This window comes from Anopheles cruzii, chromosome 3 (genome assembly GCF_943734635.1).
Source record: "Anopheles cruzii chromosome 3, idAnoCruzAS_RS32_06, whole genome shotgun sequence".
NCBI lineage: Eukaryota > Metazoa > Arthropoda > Insecta > Diptera > Culicidae > Anopheles > Anopheles cruzii.
The window spans coordinates 11,661,401-11,682,614 of NC_069145.1; the positions used below are offsets into that span (position 1 = coordinate 11,661,401).

Below are 21,214 nucleotides of genomic sequence, written 5' to 3' on the forward strand. Positions count from 1 at the left end.
GGTTCACGGGAAAGGGCCGTCGGGCGTGGATTTTTCTGCTCCGCCGATCGTCCACAGGGACGGGCGGAATTTGGGTACAGATTTTTGGCCAGTTAATAGCTTAATTAAATAAGCTTAGACAAAATGAGTCCTCGCCGGGTCCACCACGGCCAGCCATTAAAGCGGGTCGTGATTTATTGGACTCCACGTCGGCGGCACCGGGAATTGCGTGGAAAACTTTCCGCGTGAACGTGACGACCCGTGACGCCCGGAAAGACGGTCCGGAGAAAACCCAATCTCAGGCGCGGGCGCGCCCTTCGCCACAACAATTGCAAACTAAATCCAATCATGACGCCGACGACACGCCGAAGCCGGCTGGTTCCGTTGGCCGCGCTGTCATGTAATCGCGCTTCCTCCGAACGCGAGCCAAACTTCAAGAATCAGTCGTGGCCGGTGGTCGTTGCTCACCTTCGGACCGGAACAGTTACGCGCACGTAACGTATTGCACAAAGCGCTGGTTCTGGGGCGCCGGGTTCGCCGGGAGTGGTCGGGAATCACATTCGATCGATCGATTGCCGGTTCCGGGGGCTCGAATCGTTGCGCCAATCTGAGACCGATGTCAGTGTTCCACGTCCGACTGCTTCAGCCTCGGGGTTGAATTTCAATTTCAGTTGCCAATCGTCCCCATTTCCGGTGCGGAGCGTATTTTTTGCTGCGCTCTCTGCTTGCCTGCCCAGATTTCCGTTGGCTGGCTTGAAATCAGTTTTCGCCAATTTAATGCAAGGAACTGGAAGAATGTGTTGCTGTGGGCAACCCCCAGCCCACGGCTGCCATCCTGTCACTGGCTGGCAATGGTTGAAATGGGACCGAAAGCCACAAGCCCCCCCCGTTGGCCACCCCACCGGCACGATCCTAGCACGAGGCCACGTGGCCACGTTAACGAACTCTCCACTGTGGCCGCTGCCATTTGCCAACCGGTTTTCCGTCTGCTCGTTTTCGTTTCAGTTTCCATCAGCCGTCTGAGACAGAGACCTCGAGAGGTCCACAACATACATGTCCAGTTCCTGGGGCCGTAACGTCCTGAGCAACAAGCATTCAGTCGCTGCGCTGCGAAACAAATAAAAGCAAGAATACAAACAAGAATGTACCACAACGATGACACTGAGGTTTCACAATACAAATTCAAGGAAGAGAGAGAGATAGAGAGACAGAGAGAGGGAGAGACGGGGGGAGTAGAGGGTTCTGCATGAGGACATGCCGAGAGCACAGCGGGCACACTCGAACCGGAACAGTGAGAGGGTAAGAAGGCGAATAATCTTAACGCATCTCCGTTTATCGCAATGGCACGGGACGCAAGCTTAAAGAACCGGACCCACAGGACCCGGAAGCAAAACACCATTACCACCACCACCACCAACACAGCAGAGAGCGACACCCCTTTAATCAATACCTAACAACGAGCGAGCGGCAACGGCCAAAGCCGAGCCGAATAAGTATTACATAGTTTTACATAGCGTAAATGACGCCAGGCGCAGCGGTAGGCCGGTAATCGGTACACGCAAGTAACGGTAACTTTTAGCATCATCATCAGGACGAGCCCCAAAAGCAAGAACTTTTGCGTTTGCGTTGCGCCGTAGAGTGCGCCGGACTTTGGGAAGCGGACGTTGTTTTCCGTTCCGTAGATTTTGATATCGTTTTGTACTGTCACCGACCGGGGCCCACCGGAAGCGGCGGGGCGGGGCGTGTAGAGCCGTGTTTGTTCATTGGTGTCCGTTAAAGGGCGTAACAGCCCGTTTGATTACGATTTACCGGGTTTTTATTGTAGCGTAATTTTGTACGAACGAAGAGTTGCGTAGCCCAGGAACCGGGATAGTAAACGGGGCGCGTTTGGGGGGGGGGCCTGAACGGCACGAGAGAATCGAGGATACAACCGACAAAGCTATTTTGCATTTTTATATACACTGACGCACATGTAAATTCCCCGAACCTCCTTCCGGTATCGCTTCGAGCTTCGAGGGATCATGGCGCCAAACGGAGCATGAAGCCAATGCATTTAGTAGGAACGTATTGCACCACGCCTGGAGTTATTATGTTGAGTTTGTTTACTGTAAGTTAGTGAAAGAAAGGGCCAGGTTAAAACAAAAACAGTGAGAGAGAGAGAGCGTATGTTAGACGGTTGCCCGCCTGTTGAGTGTTAAAATTAAAAGTAAATGCTCATCCTCTGAACTAACCATTTTGAGACCAACACTAAAGAAACGATAAAAAAAATTACATTACAGCTAGGATGCGATTCACGGGCTTCAACACGGTGCCAAGTACCTTACCTAAATGCGTTGACATACTGCTTGATGTGTTACAAGTTTGTGATGTTTTACCATAAGCAACTAGACGAGGGCTTCGGTCGACTGTCACGATCACCTTCAAGGTGAACCGACCCGCCAAGAGATTCAATCAACGGATCACAGCACTGCACCGTAAGCAACGGCGTATCAGGCTTGACCCTATCAACCCACCTTTCCTTTTCATATTAGAGAGATAGACATACACAATCAAACAAACACACGCACGCGCAGGTATAGAGAGTAAGTTGGAACATAACAATTAGAAGAATACGCGACACTCCTCACCCATTCTTGATTCTTCGCGTTGTGGAGAAAGTGAGAACTTTTCAAGCCGTCAACTTTTATGAGGCCGCTGTTGTGGCCACAATCTTAATGCGTCTGAACGCCAATTCTAATCACGCCATTTCAGTTTGTTCCCCCTGGACAAGGACCGCTTCGTCCGGGCGCATTAGCATGTTTCGAGGTTCGCCTTGAGATATGTCTCCCATCGCTCGTCGTCTTGCGTTGAAGTTACGCACGTATCCCGTTCTCGCTCGAAACGGGTTAACTAATTTAAACGATCCCCCCGGGGGCGAATCAGTTGGCCATCTAAAAGTGGTAGTGGTTACGGTGGAAGTTGTCTGCTACGAATCATTAATTTTTATCTAAAACGTGTTCTAAAGCATTGAGCCTTGAGTCCAACTTTGACCCGAGGGATCGCTTTGAACCGTGGCACTTTTCCGACTGGCAAGGAATCCGTTTGTTTTGATGTTTTCGGTTCAAAAGTGTTTCGATGGACATGCAAACTAGCCAGTGCTCAAGACAGGAAATTTTATCGCACTGAATAAATCAAAACAATATTTACCAATGTTATTAACCCAACACCTCACGCCAAGTGTAGCCAAAGCTGATGGAGAGTGGATCCCCGCGGGGAAAAAGGTGTAGCTTAAACTAACACATACCCTAAACCCACGACACGACACTTTTAAATACGCGAAAGTAACTTAGTATCTTAGCCTCCATAGTTTAAACGAGACGTTGAGATGCGGTTAAACATGCAAAGAGAGCAAGAAAAACAAACGAACGAACACTCTAACTGATGTCTCCACTAAGTAATATACATGTTGTTGATGGTAACCCTCCTGTCGTAGTAGATTTATTAATGCCAAAGGGAACGCGCCGATAAACTTTCGATAAAACCTGTCTCTTAAAGAACCCTGCTAACGTAGAGCCTCTAACAGTAACGTAACCTCGTAAATGCCACTCCACTTCCCAGCAGTAGCTTCCAGCGTACGAACCTAATAAACTAATTGGAACATTGAAATCGACGTCGGCCGGCACGCGGGCTGGTTACAAAAATATTAAACCCCAAAAAACGCGACTAAATATGGAAAAATGAAAGATAAAGAATCATAAACAAACTGCGCTATACGGTACACAATAAGGTAAAACGACAAACGGGAAAACATTTAAACCAAAAGCAAACTAACAAATGAAATTCCAAACAAAAGCAACACTTACTAATAACAACCATAATTTTCGATGTAAACTTAAACGGCAGGATTCGGGCGAAGCATTTTAAACTAAGCACACGCACATACACGCACAAAAACGGAAGTCCAGTTCCAAAGTTCAAATAAATTGTTTGACGCTAACGATAAGACAAACCCAACAACAGACTAAATGAAGCGAAAGCGAAAAAAAAAACACTCACACAAAGTTGAATAAAAATGATTACAAAAACCACGCAAACGCCATGACGCCAGAACAATGCTGATTGCAATCGTTAAAGTAGCGGAATAAATATTTAAATTTAAATGTCAATTATATTTAAGCCAAAACAAGAGCCCACAATCGCATAAAAGAAAGCCTGGTCCTGAGCTCGATAAACAGTGGTTGATGATCGTATGGAGTCGTTCGCCAAATGCTGGCCGCGGAGAGTGATGGACGCGCAAATCCTCGATTGCGGCAATACGCGACGCGATGGACCAGATGGAAAGGCCGATGAAGCCGATGGTATTTCATAGCCGTTAATAACGTAAGGATAAAAAAAAACAATCTGAACCTTAAACAGTTTTCTCGATGTGTGTGTGTGTACGTGTATGTGTACTGCTGGTAATTATCATGGCAAAACTTACCCAACTAATAAAACCATTACTAAAAGTCAAACCAAACAACACACTGTGTAACTAGTAAATGCATCTTAATTGGAAAAAAAACAGCTAAACACACTAAGCATTAAATGATACCACAGTATTAAAAGTTAGTCGAAAATAATGCGTTATGCTTTTAAAACTGCGCCGATGTTGAGCGAAATTTTGAAGACATTTAAGACGAGGAACGAGGACGACATGGACGACGTAAAGTAAGAAATCCGGGGACCTAAGCCAGCAAGACGGACTGCGGGGAACCCCGAGAATGGTGTGCGAACTTAACTGAAATTGGAAAAGATAAATTTAGCAAACCTTTCGCAATCGATTCACTCCGTTAACCCGACCCGACCACCATCAAGCTCTTGCTAAGCTCTCGCGTTTCGCGTTTCGAGAAAGATTTAAAACTAAGTTCAAACTTTTACTGTGGCCAACCAAAGGCCAAACCAGCAGGAGCAGGATTGGAACAGGCGCAGGAGTTGAAGTTAATGTTAGCTAAAACAAAACGAAAATGGCAAGTACCAACCGAGAGAACCGATCAACTGAAAACCTATTTCCAAAATAAATAGAGCACTTTTGAAAGCGAGAAACAAAAAAAAACACAATAATTATATAAAAATAACTGCGCCGTACCGTGTGTTGGCTTGTCTGTTTGCAGAAGCAATCCGAAACGCCGTTTGCAGCACGTAAAGTAAGTAGCATGCCATTGCCAGCGATGGAGGGAATGTTTTTTAAAGTTCCCTTTTCGGGCAACTTGTGTTATATGGTATGGTTACAAATAGTTTTATTATTTTAAAAGCCCAAATATTTCGCAACACTTTATTGTTTTTGTGTAAAATTTAAGACTCTAAATCAAATGTTTCGGCATGTCCGGGTAGGGTCAAATATGCCTCGTTTTGTTGTATAGTTTGTTTCCATTTTAAAGGTGACTTCAGAATGTAAACTCTAGTAATCGATTTTTACAGTTTTCTCTAGATCCTAATTTCTTAGGACTCGCAAAGTTTTGCAATGCGAGAAAAAGGTGGTGCCAGGTCCGTACTATACAGTGGATGCATTGAATCTTCCTAACCAAGCTGCCGGAGTGTCTGGCGAATCACTACAGGTGTGAGTGGCCTTGTGTTGTCCTGATGAAACCCAACACCTCTTCTGTTGTGCAATTGACTGGCCGTTTCTGATCAATCGGTAGCTTCAAACGGGCTAGTTCTTAACAGTAGCAGTCTTAATCTAGTGTTTAGCCACACGAAAGCAACTTATAATAAATGATTCCTTTCACGTCCCACCAAATACACACTAGAACCTTCCTGGGTCGTTAGTCCTGATTTGACCACCGTTCAAGGTGCTTCCGATCACCTTTGATTATTGTGATGGTTTTATAGACATTTTTGAAGATGCGAAGGGCATCAGTGCAACCGACGAAACCAAACAAAACCAAGGTCTAGCATTTTCACTTTTATTTTATTCAGTGGAAAAATGCACCTTATGCTGACCACCCCACGGGATATAAGTTTTAGTAAGATAATGTTTAAATTAGTACTCACATGAGAATAAAGTACCTCGAAAGCCACAACAGACTAATCGCCCAACACAAACACGATTCCCTACTTTACATTCATCCATTGCGGCAGAACTAAATCCAAACAATCTTCTCGCTTCTGCCTTTCGCGCCGCAAATGCAAAATGAAATGCAGTTTTCTCATTTGCTTAACAGAAACCCGGTCCCGTGTGAGTATTCCGGCGCTCCGTACCGTTTGGTCGCTTTCCGGCAGATCGCGTCGCGTCAAATTGAAGAAATTTCTAATTCATTACGAAAGGACTTTTCTGTTGACAGCAAACTTTCCATTCCAGACCGTGGCGTAAGAGTGAAACAAAAAACCACATTCATGCGCCTTTCGCGCGCGAGACTATTCTTTTGATGCCGCCGTGGCACCCACCTAGAAGGACATCCGTCATCGCCGGCGTGCACCGTGTAACGTTCGCTAACAGGGCGAACGACAACGGTTCCGCGCGGATTCCATCTCGCACGGTGCACGTGAAATTACCGACCGACCGACTGACGACACCGGCTCCTGCGCCACGTCACGTGGGTGACTCCGTAGGTGGTGGCAAACAAAGGCGCACCGGCGGCGCACCCATCAAAGAGGTTTTTCTTTTGGCCCCACCCGTTGCCCGCTGACGTAACGCGGTCCCTGTGACAGGAAGGAATTGAGTTAGCAGTCTTGGAAACATTAAAAGGTTCTTTCAAGTGGGCCCGACCTACGCAGTCTGTGACCTTCTCCTGTATGCTTGGAAGACACGTTGTCACACGCTCGAGCTCGTCGTCACACACACACTCGAGGCGATATTTACATTTTCATAACCTCATTTGAATAATTGTCAACTGCAACGTGGACATCCCCACGAAATGGTTCACAGTTCGGGGTCCAAACCGCGGAACGGGGTCAGCGAATCGTGATGCGCTTAATTCATCCACCATTCAGCTGGCCCCGTGGCATGAAGATGACACGTTAGAGCACGGCTCAGAGGCCCTGGCCTATCGGTGGTCCAGACCCGGTCCGTGAACCTCCTTTGCATTTTCTCGCTTCACGCCCAATTATTTGTTGGACGAATGTTTGCTAATTTGCTTTTCCTCGGCTCGGCCTCGATCTGCATGCTCCGTTTGTGTTGATTTTCCGGAAACAGTTCACCAACGATATTATCTCACGTGCGTGTTTCGGTGTGCGTGTTTCTGAATACTGCGCGCAAAATGCAATCAAAACGCCGGGTTGCGCCCGTAATGCGTTTATGATTAATGCACACGAATCGGAACGAAGCATAAATCGGTACAAATGGAGAAAAACGCCCCGTGCAGGTAGCAAAATGGTTTCGTTGATTAAAGCATCATTGATTTAACTCGGCCATCGATTTAGTTGAAAGCACGCAACGTAAAGATGTTTTGAACATCTCTAAGCCTGATGCTGATGGGATTGCAACTGGAAATCGAACCGTTTCCGAAGCAGCTTAACACGTTGTTCACTGATTCACGCACTTTATGCTACCGTCACGTGGTGGGCGTGTGAAGGCGCACTCTAGCTGCCACCGGTGCTCAGTCACGTGGCTCCGAGTGGCTCTGAATTTGCATTAATAACCGTTGCGTGTGTGCGAACCGGGGTCGATCGGTGTGCGAAAGTGTGAACAAGTGTGGCAATGTGGCACGAGTCACCGGACCGAGGCTACCGGGTATCCGCTTCAGATCACATTACCACAATATGAACCTAATCAACGGTGATTGATTAAACACCGTTAATTGGGTTATTTTTCGGGTAAACGCGTCCGGCTGCGCGCTTGATCGGACACCCGCGGACACGTGTACGCTATTTGTGATCATTATTGCAATAAACCAGGCAAAACATAAACCCAATACCGCGAGTCAGTATCGCATTTCAGGAAGCCGAGAGCGCGAGCCGAGCGTGGGGAGAGTTTAGCCCCAGCTATAATGCCGCCTGGCAACCATTTAACGCACATTAGGCCGGAGCCGGCCTGAAAAGTGCAAGTGCGCCACTTCCCTTACAATGTATGGTGGTGGGAAAATCGATCTCTTATCTCCGGCACCCTCAGCGAGGCTCGAATAATGATCATTTCAAATAACTTTATTTCCCCGCGAAACAATCGCTTGCCCCGCCGGGCTGGGCATTGAGACGGGCATAGTTTGAATAATTGTGCGTGAGAAAATCCGTGAGCCGGTGGGGCCTTATAAATATCACCGACCGGCGTCCGGCTTCGTTCAGTCGTCGGTCGGTCGATATCCGGGCAGAAATGCATCTCAACGGCTTAGAGTGGAGCAGTGTCTGCTACGTGCTCGTGGCGACCGTTGGTATTTGGTCGTCGGTGCCCTTCGGCCGGGCGGCCGACGCTGGGACCACCGGAGACTACTGTGACCCAACGCTGTGCAGTTCGAACCACACACACATCGGTTGCAATCGATCGAAGGACGCGTTCGGTGAGCTTTGCCCCTCGGAAACGGTGCAGCTGGTGCCGATGGATGCATCGCTCAAGGAGCTGATCCTGAAGCTACACAACAGCCTGCGCAGCGAGCTGGCCAGCGGAAAGATGGAAGGTTTCGCTCCGGCGCAGCGAATGGCGGTTTTGGTAAATAAATTAAATATGGCGAACTATTTTGCAGATGAAAACGATTAGGTCAGCGCAAATTAAATTCCCATAACACTCGAGCCGGGCGGAGGGTCCGAAAACTTTGTCGTGCTTCGAAGGCTCCGCAAATCGCGAAACCCGGCTACCGGCCGGGATCTGTTAATTGGCACCATTTTGGAACTTGCACCAACGATGCGCCGACGGTGTTACATATCGAAAGTCAAACAAAACTAGACCAATCAAACTCTACCGAGGGGACTTGAAACCCCCACGCCGTGCGCTGATTGCTATCGGCAGATTCTAATTTCAAGTTGAACATTCCCATCCCCCGAATGGTGGCCGCTCGGTGGTGCTCGGTCGGTTTTTTGCCACAACGTCCGATTATGTCCAGCCCCTGGACCAACTGTTAGTTTTAGCCAATGCGGGCCACCGCTCTCAACCCCGACCTCGGATCGGCTGGCCCGGATCACCATCGCCACCACAGAGGCTAGGGTTTCGGAAGGAGACGTCAAGTGCACTCCAGCGATAACCAGCACCGGTTCGGTTCCGAGACGTCTCTTTTTCGAATGTCTTTTTTGGACACACTTTTTTCCCCGAACACTCTTTGTTTCACGTCTGAACCTGCTCGGTCTGCTCGGTTTTGTGCGTTACAGGAGTGGGACGATGAGCTGGCGCTGCTGGCCGAGTACAACGCCCGGACCTGCCTGTACTCGCGTGACGAGTGTCGCAACACCGGGCGCTACCGGAACGTGGGCCAGAACATTGCCCGGAAGTCGCGGCCCGGCAACGGTACCATCGATCTCGAACGAGCCATTTCCGATCTGACCAACAAGTGGTGGCAGGAGTACGTCGATACCAATCAGACCGTTATGGATGACTACCGGCAGGTCGGCGAAGGGTAAGTATCCGGGCACAGTCCAGGCCATGGGAGTCAACTTTCCTAACCTCACAAAATTGCATCCGGCGACCTTTTTGTGTGTCCTTTTTCCGGCTCCGGCTTCCCGCAGGGTGCACGTTCTGCATTTCGCGCTGATGGCCAACGACCGCGTCACGAAGGTCGGCTGCGGTGCGACACGCTACTACAACGCGCCCAACAAGCGCTCGTACGTGTACTACGTTTGCAACTACTCGCACAGCAACGCCCACGGTCAGCCGGTCTACCGGAAGGGGGCCAAGTGTTCCGGGTGTGGGGCCGGTGCGACGGACGGATCGAACTGTAGCACGACCTACGCCGGACTCTGCCAGGGGTAGCGGCGATGCGATCGATAAGCAACTGTAGCGGCGAGTAGTTTAATAAAAAGTGACACTATTTATTCGGGCACCCGAAGGGCAAGCCCCTGATAACCGCCGTGAGTAACCCGTGACACGGGCGGTGGTTTCGCTTTTTTCCGCTTTTCCCTTCATCCGTCCGAATCCGTCGCCGAAAGGCGTTGGGTAAATGTCAAAATCAGACACCCGCAACCGTGGGCTGGTCGTTCCCGTCCGTCTTCAGGCTGGTGTCCTTTATCGGGCTGGAGCTGTGCAAAAGTTTCCACCAAAAACGGTCTGCCACCAACAGATAGTTTTGGCTGGTTGGGGCCTCTGCTGAATGGGGGACGGACTTGTGGATTCGTAATCTTGCGAACGCCGTCCGCTTTGCTGTGGTCGAATCTCGTCGATATCTTGACACGCCACACGGCTCACGGAAGGTTGCCACAAATGCGTGCGCTGTTTTGACAGGCGTATAATGGTTTGCGATTGAGCGCTTATTAATCGATCTGATTGTTTGCCATTTATCTGACTGCTGGTGTCCCGGGAAAGCTGTCACGTTCAGTCTCTGTACTGAACTCTGTGTGGGGATTAGGAGTCGCTTTTTGAAAGAACGGATGGATCGAAGAAGTTAAACCAGCCAGTAGCCCGTTACACTTCGCATCTAGTAATTAGGGTTCAAACGAAATTACTTACTAATGCCCGCCAAAACACGTTCGCAGACTCAAAATGAATGCATCGATTTAATTCACCACCGAAACGATCGCCGGACGGTGCAGCAATTGGTGCATTTAACGATGGCTCGCCCCTCAATACGGTTCAGTTACCGATGGCCGCTGGTAATCCATTAAATTGCTGGTGAACCACGGCACGTTCACGGCATGGTATTGAATTACTTCTCCACGACCGATGAAAGACTCGCTTCTCGCTCCAAAACCACCGACATAAATTACAGCCATCGGGAGCTTCGGCACAATGATGATGCTGCGAAAAGTTTTCCCCAAGTTCGCCGGGCGAAATTGGGTCGTGGCACAGGGGGCAAAGAGTTCGAATAAAACAGGCACACCGTTGCAAAAAAAAAAAAACTATTACCTAAAGCGACCTGCAAGGGCCAAAAGGGCCCGAAACGCAAGCGCTTCGGTAGAGACTTTCGATAGTAAAAAGAAGGGTTTTGCCCTCATCCTGTTTTGCCAGCGCGACGTTACTATACGAGCCACAATTACCGTTCGCTAGCGCTAGAGTTCCATTGAGCAACTCCATAAAAGTCTGGCGAGGATGTGCAACAGTGGCGCATTCCGGTGCCGCCGTACAATCGATACGTGAAAACATCCACGATTTATGGGCACCATTTTCTGAATGATATTTTATGCATGACGCAAACGAGGGCCAAAAATCACAACAAATCGCCCCGCGGTCGGTGCTTGAAGCGAGAAGCGGAAAAGGAAAACTCGGGTCGCATATCGATTCCCGGCAGATCTTGTAGCGGGGACGGTTTACGTTTTCCGGGCCAGTAAGCTTCTTGACGATGCGCTGGATTCCGGCTCGAATCAGCAACTAGTAGCACTCCGCCACTGGCAGCGCCGTGGACCGCCTTTTTACTTTCTTCGATTGCCGATTCGCCAAGGAGGGGGGGCTCAACCGGGTTCGCTTTGACCGGGTTTTGCACACATTTGAAGCGACTTCCGGGCTCCGAGGGAACGCCACCGCCATCATTGGGTCACCGGGGCAGGGAATGCAGTGCGCTGCACACTCAACTTCGCATGTTTGTGGAATCATAAAATTCAATGGCTCGTTTCCTCCCCGGGTTGTCCTTCTCGGTGACCCCGGGACATACCGCCCTCACCCCCACGGGGGAACGCACATTCCAAACTCTCCGCCGTGCTGTTTTCTCGCTCACCCGATCTCAGCTTTCCACCTAATTGCCCATCAATCAGGCGAGTAGTAGTGGTTTTATGTCTCCGACTTATGCGCGCCCGACCGACCCCAGTGTTCGGACGTTCGGTAAAGGTGACATGCTCAACGGACTGGTAAAAAAGCAATAAAAGACGAATCAAACGAACGACTGTGGAATAAAATGCAAAATGTAACTATTGCTTCGGTTGCAGCACCGCGAGTGCCGGGCCCGCCCGTTGAACCGTTTTGCAACATTGTCCGCCGATCGGTTTCGATCGGCCCCGGCTTCCGTGAACACGGGCTTCTAATGGAAATTGCATTGTTGATTTGCCGATCCATTTCCTCGGAATGGCGCTGGAATATTTCATGAATTTACAGGACGCTTTACAGGACCGGAAAAATCAATCAAGATATGGAAAACTTTGATGCTTGGTGCGGTCGTTGAGTGGGACGAAAGTTTTCGAACGATCGGAGCAAAAGGACAAGAGTTGGCAATGGAGACTACTTATTCGCACTATCCACCCGACTGTTCGTCCAATTCAATTTAAGGCGGGTCCTTTACGAGAAAACGGTTACATCGCGGCATCTTCGCGGATGGAACTTCAACCAGCTGGCCGATTAGTAGGAAAATCCGTTCCGGGTTTACAATTCGGCTTTAGTATGGTCCCGATTCGTGGTCCGTTTATAGATACTTTATTTTATGTAAATAAGAAAATTTCTTACAGTTCAGTCATATGTTCCTCTTCGAACTCATAAACTACTCCAGTCGGAATTACCTGGAACCATTCCGCCTGCAGCGGAATGCAATCAATAGAATCCAAGATCAATCAGCTTGCACGGGTAACAGTTCGTCCGCCCCGTCTGGTGGTAAATTGAAGCAAGAGCGCGGGGCCAATAGGAATGGGTTCATCAAACAGAACGTTCCAGACGATGATCGTTGGGAGATTAAAAATTTTCAATTTTCTTTCAGACCAAGCAGCAGTCTCGCTGTGGATACGGAGGAAATGACGGAGAAACTAATCCATCGAACAGACCCGGGCAATCCAGGTGTAATCCGGCCTCCGGTGTAAGTTCCCGCGCTGGAACGTATCAAAATGACATTATGAAATGTGTGTGGGATCTTCCGTTCAGCAACCTTCATCAGAATTTAATTGGCAATCAGCGAGCGCGCTAATGCTCGGGATCCCTGTGTCTGTGTCTGTGCCGTACCCACACACATACAAGCCGGGCTTGGTCGGTGCTTTTGGGGGGGGATTCTCGATTTTATGGGAACCCTTTAATTCGGCTAAATAATTGCTGCGATCTTTCGACAGACACAGCTTCTTTCACGACCGCCACCGACCTGTGGCGGGTGGTCCAAAATTTATCACCGCACTTACGCTCCATGCAAATGAAGCCTCTGAAGAATTTTGCCAAAAACGTTGCGTTGTGGATTTATGAGTTCATTATGCACTCACCACATACTTTCCCCGGGGGGGTGGCAGGCCCTTCGACCGACCGAGGGCTTTTCGCCGATGTTCCGTTTGTTAATTGAAGCCATAAATAATGAGGGGATGAGGGCTGCAAACTAGAGCGTGTTTAATTTAGTAACACGATACCTGCCAGCGAATTAGTTCGACAAGGAAAAACCTGTCAACATTCGTTTCGGCGGCCTCGGCGAACCTCCGAGCCTCACCGAGACGGATGACACACGGTGGCGTCATAAATTGAAGGCTTCACGGGGACCACCGGCCAGCCCTTTTTGCCCGTTTGGGGTGGATTATTAAAACATACGATGACAGCTCGGGCCATTGTCGCATGAAAAATAATCCCATCGAAAGGATATTTGATTCCCGCTGACAGCTGCAGACATGGTCACACCGAAAACGGGGGTCCTTTTTTTGCGGCGGTGGTCTTGCAACTGGCCGTCAACTTGTTGGCATCGGTGCTGATTTTTCAGACATTGATTAGTTTTCGTTTGGCCGCCCTGCCCGCCCGCCAAAGCCCGCCACATTGTGCTCGTGTCAACCCATTTTTTCTTTTTGTAACGTCTGGTTTCAATTTGACATTTGAACCCCCCCGACATGATCCGACATGCGCCGGTGAGCCGGTGAAAGAGAATGAATGTGGTGACATTCCGGTGATTCATGGCATCAATATGCGATGAACCGCACGAACCGGTCGGCCGGACGCCGGCCTGTCCGGCCCTTGTTAGTCCGACCGCCGACGGAGCTGCATTTCTTACGGCTCAGGCTCGGGCGAAACGACCTTTGGCCGCAATTTAATCGATTTTCTGTGCCGAGCGTGGTACGAATTGTGCCGCAGACCGGAAGAGAAGGACATTTCTACTTTATTATTTAATACATTTTAATCGACGATTCCGATGAAGTTCCAGAGCTCTCGGGAAACACAGGGTCCGATACGCCAGGGGCACACGCAATTAGTTCGGGGCCATCTGTGCTGTGAGCATAGTTTTAGACACGAAACTTCCACGATGGTCCCCTGTGTCCTCTCTGTGGGGCTCATAACTCGGAAGCTTGGCCTTCAAATACCACAACCTTTGCTCTTCGCTTCGAGAGTTTGCCTCAATTAAGTCTACTCAAAGATTCGCCTACCCGGACCGGCCCGAGCGCCACCCAATTAATGCTGCTTCCGAGCAACATCCTGCCCACCGGAGGTGGTCACAATACCCGCCGGCGAGGCGATGTAATATCCGTAGTTACGATGGGCCTCGTCCGGGCCGAAACGAACGGTGTGGCCCGTCGGGTGACGATGGGCGTTCCGTTCACCGTAAGTACCACGTGCCACGGTTGGCGTCCCGGAACACGTGTTCCGAGCCCGGTCACCACACACTTCCTGGGAGAGTTCACGTGTACTTAAGCTTATCTCACCGTTCACCGAGAGTGCACTTCCGGCTCGGCTCTGACACAGAAGTTCGGCCGTGGACGAGACGATAAGACGAGTGCGAGTTCGGGCAAGCCGATAGGATCAAATTTGCTCCGTGTGTGAAGTTCGTCGGGGTCAGCTTTTGAAAGACTCGACATTAAAGTCGAACTATCGAAGGGGAAAATGGCCGAAAAATTGACCCTTCGCGATCCTTATCCTGGGCTGAATTTTTGGGCGGCTTTCGGGGGCGGCGATATCGGAAATTTCCCATCTGAAAATCAGTTGCCGTGAATTTTACTGAAAATTAGCCGCCATCCGGATGAAGCCCCCGCCCCGACTCGGAATCGATAGCGATCCCGAGGGTCTTAGAACGATGCCATAATCGTAATAGTTTAATTGAAAGTTATCTTCGTTTATCGTCGACCGTGTCTTCCGGGCACTTCCGGGCTTTCCTCCAAGTGGCACCGTTCAAGAGCCTTCCGAGTGAAACTGCAAAAGAAAAACATATTTCCAAAGCCCCCGCTCCCGCGTTAAGCCTTTTCCGGGAAGACACTTCCCGGAACACGTGTGTGTGTGCGAAAGGAGAACCGTTCCTCTGGCGTCACGCGGATATTGTGCTTCGCTTCCGACAAGTTTTCCCCTTTTTTCCCAATTTCCACCAACGCTTGAGCCACGGCTAAACACACAACACAGTTCAATGGGCGGGCGAAAATTGGAAAACCTCAACCGCCGGCTTGCTGGCTGGCTGGCTGTGTGTGTTCCGTGCAGAGCGCTCCTCCTCGGAGGCAAACAACTTCAGTGCCGGAGCCTCTGGCACACACTATCGTACTATAATTTGAAAATCAGCTACATGACACCCGGAAGAAAAGTCAACATCGGTGGCGTGTTGAAAGGGGGCTTTGAAGGACTTCCCCCCCGAAGGATCCCCGGCCCGGGGCCGCTTATTTGCGAGGCCATTTTTTATGCACTCAATTATGTTCCCGGACACCGGTTGCCCCGAACGTTCCGCTCCCGGTCCCGGTTTCGGGAGCCCGCACTAGCGGCGTCCACTTAACAGCTGTGTTAATTCGTAAGGACACGATTAAGACATTACGTACACGGTGAGGACCCCCGCACGGACCGACCCGAGGCCCGGGGATGAATCCTCGATAAATATCATTCGCGCTTGGCAGAGGGCTTAAGGCACCGGTGAGTGAGGTGCCAGCCACCCAACAGCGGTGGCCTGTATTTCGTTTTTCCTTCACCGGCGCCCGGACCTTCAGCGGAAGAATGGAAAGCAGACGCGGCTCGAGGGTGTTTTCTCTTTTCTCAGCACCAACACTGGCCGGGGACCGCCGGAAACGATTAAATTCAGGCGAACGGACGACGGTGATGAGCGTAATGGGTTAAATCAAACCATTAGAGAGATAATCACCAAATTAAGCCCACCGGCCGAGGCCGAGGACACTTCGCGTGTCCCGGCGAAGTGTCGCCCACGATGCGCTAATGTACAACTCTTGCACAACATTAATTTAGGACCCTTAGTTCGGGCGCATTAAATCGTACATTGGAGCGATAATTACTTTTGTCCCTCTCGGTCCCGTCGGGCGGTAATGTCGAATAAAAACCCAGCAAGTGGCAGTAGCTTAAAAAATAATAATATTTATCACCCTTTTCACCGCGCGTTAAAAGGCAGTTCCGGTTGGCGCTAGTCCGCGCTACTGTCAGATTTAATCATCCTGCCGGTGTCACGTGGAACACGGCAGGAAAACGCCAATCAGCTTACTTATCGTCGTGGTTGCCAATCGTCCTGGCCAGCGCCCAGGAAGCGGAACTGTGAGCAAAAAAACACTAGAAGTCGCCCACAGTAACTCCAGCGGAAACGAGCGGAAGCTAATGCAATTATACGCGCTGCTTCCCGTTATTGTTGTTGGCGAAAAATGTGGCAACAGTTTTACTTTCTCACGCGCTGCACCGTCACCACCCGGTCGCCCGGTCGCCCGGAACGGTTGAAATGTAATGGCAAATATCATAAACATCCGCCCGGTCCGCTGGTGGTGGGGCTCCGGGTCACTTCCGGAGCCACGGGCGGGCCACACTTTAATGAGCGAAACGTGCCACTTCTCGGGTGGCCCAGCTTTAATGTTTCCAACCGGCACTGCTTTACGGTATCGGTTGGATGCGTGTCGAGTGCGAAACAAGTTGCGCCAACTCCGCGGCCCTGGCGTGGCGTGGTTTAATGTTTCCCTCGGTTGCGTTTAAATTTTCATTCGCTCTTAGTGCTCGCCGTTCTCGCCCATTGGTATTTAACTATTTGCACTTCACCGTTGCGCTTTCACCGTTTAAAGAGTGCAATGAATGGGATTATAGTTTTTGCCCTTTGGTGGGTGATTTTCTGCTTCCGGCTGCCGATTGTGCTTAGAGAGCTGCGGGGCGAGTGCTGTCTCCTGTTCAGTCACGCTGACACACTAATAATGGTTTTATTGTGATGTAGCACCATCCATTTAAAAGGGTACCGGTTGTTACAATACTTGTATAATACAAAAATTCATCTCCGACGTTCATTCAAACGTTCAAACTATTAAACTAACCATTCCAGCAATCGATACAACTAACCAAAATATTAAATATCATGTATTTTTCCAATAATACTTGCAATAAATTCGATATCATTTTTGTTTGAATTTTACCAGAGAAACGCTTATTTTGTTGCAAAAGGCTTTTTTCTTAGGCCTCAATTTTTAATATTTTCTAAAGAATAGAAAATATTCATGCTCGGTGACGGATCACGGCCATGGGGCATTTTAAGGAGAAACCGTCCCAAAACGAGAGATTTTTCGTCAACGAATGTAATAGTCATGTAGTAATGTCACGTCGAAGAGAGCAGACCGTATCACATCATAGGCCGCAGATCGGACCCGATTACTGGTGAAAGTGTGACCGACACCTTTTATCTCTCTGGATGCACAGTGATTAGTCATCTTTTCCGATCCTTCTGTTGTAAGGCAGAAGTAAATTTGCAAATGATATCGACTAATGCCATACCGCATTGGAAGTGTCATTTCAGTACAATTTTAACCATGGAACACAGGACCATTTTACTAGGTGTGTGCGTTGAGAAACGAACTTTTAAAAAGATGGCTGTACCTGCCGATTGGGACTTCCCAGTTTAGCGGTTCATTCATCATTACCTTGTTTAGACATCAGGTAATGGATTACAGGTCGAAAAAAAAAATATTTCGTTTTGCAACCCATCTTTGAAAGGGTTAAACTATGTCATCTTTTGTGCCTGAAAATGAAGTTTTGCGGGGATTATTTTTTTTCTGCACCTGTTGAAGAAAACTACTTCGGAATCGCACCAAATGCTTGTCGAGACTTGTATTTGGAAGATCGCAGTGCTTTAAGTGGTTTAAAAAATTCCAAAATGGCGATTTTGACTTTACAAAAAAGCGTCGAAGGACTCCAAAAAACGGACTTTTTGATGGGACAGAAAGGTGTGGTGTTTCACAAGCTCCTAAAATCTGATGCAAACGGTAATTCCGATCGCTACTGATAACAAATGTCCTATTTGAACCATGCATTGATCGAAAAATGACCAAAATGCAATTCTGGGGGGTTTCGATGGGGGCGCCTGGTGGCCCGTGTAATCAAGCACCAGGCGCATCAAAAAACAAAACTGTTTCAGGATACTATCAAATCACTTGGATGGGAGCTGCTAACCCTCCCCGCGTTATTCACCAGACTTGGTTCTTTCCGAATATCATTCATTTTCCTCGATGGGACACGTATTGGCTGAGCAGCCCTTCGTTTTTCTACGAGAAAGTCGAAATGGAATGACTAATAAGTTTACTTAAAAAGTCGAAGAATTCTTTCGCCTGGGAATCCACGATTTAGCAGAGAGATAGAAGAAATGTATAGCTAACGATGGCACATACTTCGAATAAAATAGAAATTTCCATAAAAATTTTATAGACATTTTATTGTGTGTTAAAAAAGTTCGTTTCTCAATGCACACACCTAGTAACACTGGAACGGTACAGAACAAAAGAACATGCTGAAATTGTTCGGCTTTACATTTAAAATATCAGCTCAATCGTCAGCATGTCTGCACATTTTTCGTTAAATAAGCAAAATTGTCGGTTTTATGCTACCGAGAATTCTCAATTAATCCAACAGCAGCCCTTTTACGACCAAACCGTAGCTGGTTGCGGACAATATTCGCCCGGATATGATCATCCGGGGCCGTATTTTGTTGAAGACAATAATGGATCTACGGTAACCGTCAGTGGAAAGCGTTCTCGGATTTTGTGATGCCAATTGTTCGCGAAATTGACCTGGACGATTACTGGTTACTACACGACGACGCCACATATCACACAGCTCAGCGAACAATCAATTTATCATATTGTGATCGTCGTTCCCTGGACGACTGAAATCGTGAAAATGGCAATTTCAACTTGCCTCTGAGGGTGGCATTTTAAAAGAGATTATACAGAAACTCCTTGAACCAAAAAAAAGGGTCTTCAGATGTACAATAAATAAACTATTTTAAATTTAAAATAACTAAAAATTTAAGTTAAAGCATAAAATCCGCATTCAAATGAAGCCTCCGTCAGTAGAATGAGTTGAAATCTTTAAACTCTTTAAACTACACACAAAACGATTTATATTTCGAATAAGGCTTCGGTTCCAGCAAGGAAATGGCAAGGCTTTTGCTGAATGGAACTAGGCCGCTTGCCGATCCGTAAAAGACGGAAGTCACCATTGACGGAGACGAGACAAGACAGTGGCAAGTGGTAAGGAGAGTACAGCAAACGCCAAGCATATCATTTCCATTCGAGTTGTCGCACTTTTCTTGGCCACTCCGGAACGCTCGATACCACACGACGCTTGTCGTCGCTGTTTTCCATAAACGAAAGCTCTCGCAAGAGTTTATGACGACGACGACGACGACGACGACGACGACGGGGGGCGAAATGACTTGTTGGCCCTGTTGCTCCATTGTTGCCGCCGGGCGGGTCGGGCGCCTTTTTATTGTTTCGCAGCCATAAACTGGAAAAATCATCCGGAAAACAGTGCGGGTCCGGGCCGGCGGACGGGACTTCAGATCCTTTCTCCAGAACAGAATACGGCCTTTCGCAGTATTCTTTCGAACGAACGCGCAGCTTACACGTGGTGGCGGCGGCGGCGGCCCAAACCCAAATCGCTCACCCTTCGAAGTTAATCGTCCGCCAAATTTGGCCCGACCGACGACTCCCGGCCCGGCGGGTGTTGAGCCACTGTCACAAACGCTACCCGAATCCCCGGACCCGTGGTGGTAGACTATTTTTACGACCCGAAGTGACGATGATGATGGCTTTAAAACCACATAAACTTGCTCTCCAACGAGCCGCTTAAGCCCCCGAAGGTATCGACGGGCTTTCCCGGTAACGGCGCTTCCTACCACCGGCAGCCGCGCGTGTATTCGCGCGGGCCTTTCCCGTGGGGTGTGCAGAAATCTCCGGGGCTTAGGCGTTGATAAGGCATCTGATTTGATAGAAAGTCCGTCAGATTTATGCCGAGCCTTTTTCAGTCGCTTCTGCGGGGCTGAGCGCCAATAATACACCTCAAGTGGCACCCATAATGCCGCCCGTTTGGGACCATATGTTTGGGATGTGGGAGCTTCCGCCCGACCCGATAATAAAATATAACGCCTCGGTGTATATTCGAGTGAGTATGAGTTTGTTAACGCACGTTGGGCCACGACACTGCACACCATCATCTGCCCGGACTGCCCGGAAGCCCTCGCAACTGAGCGCGCTCCGACTTCATTGATTCGTTTGGTGCGTTTTTCGCCGAGCGGTTCCGGCTCCGTGTTTTCCCGCTGCATTAGATAGGATACTGTTATCGGGGCCGGCGAGCAACTCCGAAATGCAATCAGGCAGTAAATTTCAATCATCCTTTACAATGGCCGAGCCGGCGACGGCGACGTTTCGGCGAGTCGGTACGGCAACGCCCGACGACTTCGGAGAAACTTAGAAGAGCTCCCAAGGAGAGAGGCTCGTCCCGCCCCCCGCCCCCCCGGTGCGGGACACCTTAGGCCCGGCCCGGCAAAAATAGAAATCGCCGGGGGATCGCAACTGTGCAACCTTTTTGGCGCTCGAGCATGAAGAAGGCAAGGTAGAAATTTCTTCACTGCGTGAGGATGTAATAATACTAAAAAGCAATCCTCCCGGGCTGCGTCCCGGTTGCCCCGGGAGGTGGCAACCTTGTTCCGGCAGGCGGCGGCGGCGGCATCCAATTTACAAATCAGATTGAAAGGAAATTCCATGCTCGAGCGACAACGATCAACGATGGAGGCGGTAGCCTTGGCGGTGCAATCGATTCGATTGGTTTGTTGTTGCCAGGCTGATTAAATCGTATTTTTCCGGCGTCAAAATGTTGTTGTGGAAACGGCAACGATGCGGCGCCATTTTGTTTCTGTGCGTAACAAATGTGTTTCACCGTCTAAAAGTTCGTCCGCCTCGAATTGCCCCGAAATTTGGCTCCCGGAAACTATCCCAAGCTCCCATCCCGGTCGCCGGCCGAGTGGGAGCTTTAATGCTTTACAGTCCGTCCGCTGGTCGCGAAGGTCCGTCTAAGAAAGGACCGGAGCGGAGTGTACCTCAGAAAACG

At 49.2% G+C, this 21,214-nt stretch overlaps 1 pseudogene; it reads left to right on the forward strand.

The window, feature by feature from the left end:
- Window positions 1-8,226: 8,226 nt before the first annotated feature.
- On the forward strand, window positions 8,227-9,854 carry LOC128272750 (antigen 5 like allergen Cul n 1-like; annotated as a pseudogene).
- The last annotated feature ends 11,360 nt before the right edge of the window (window positions 9,855-21,214 follow it).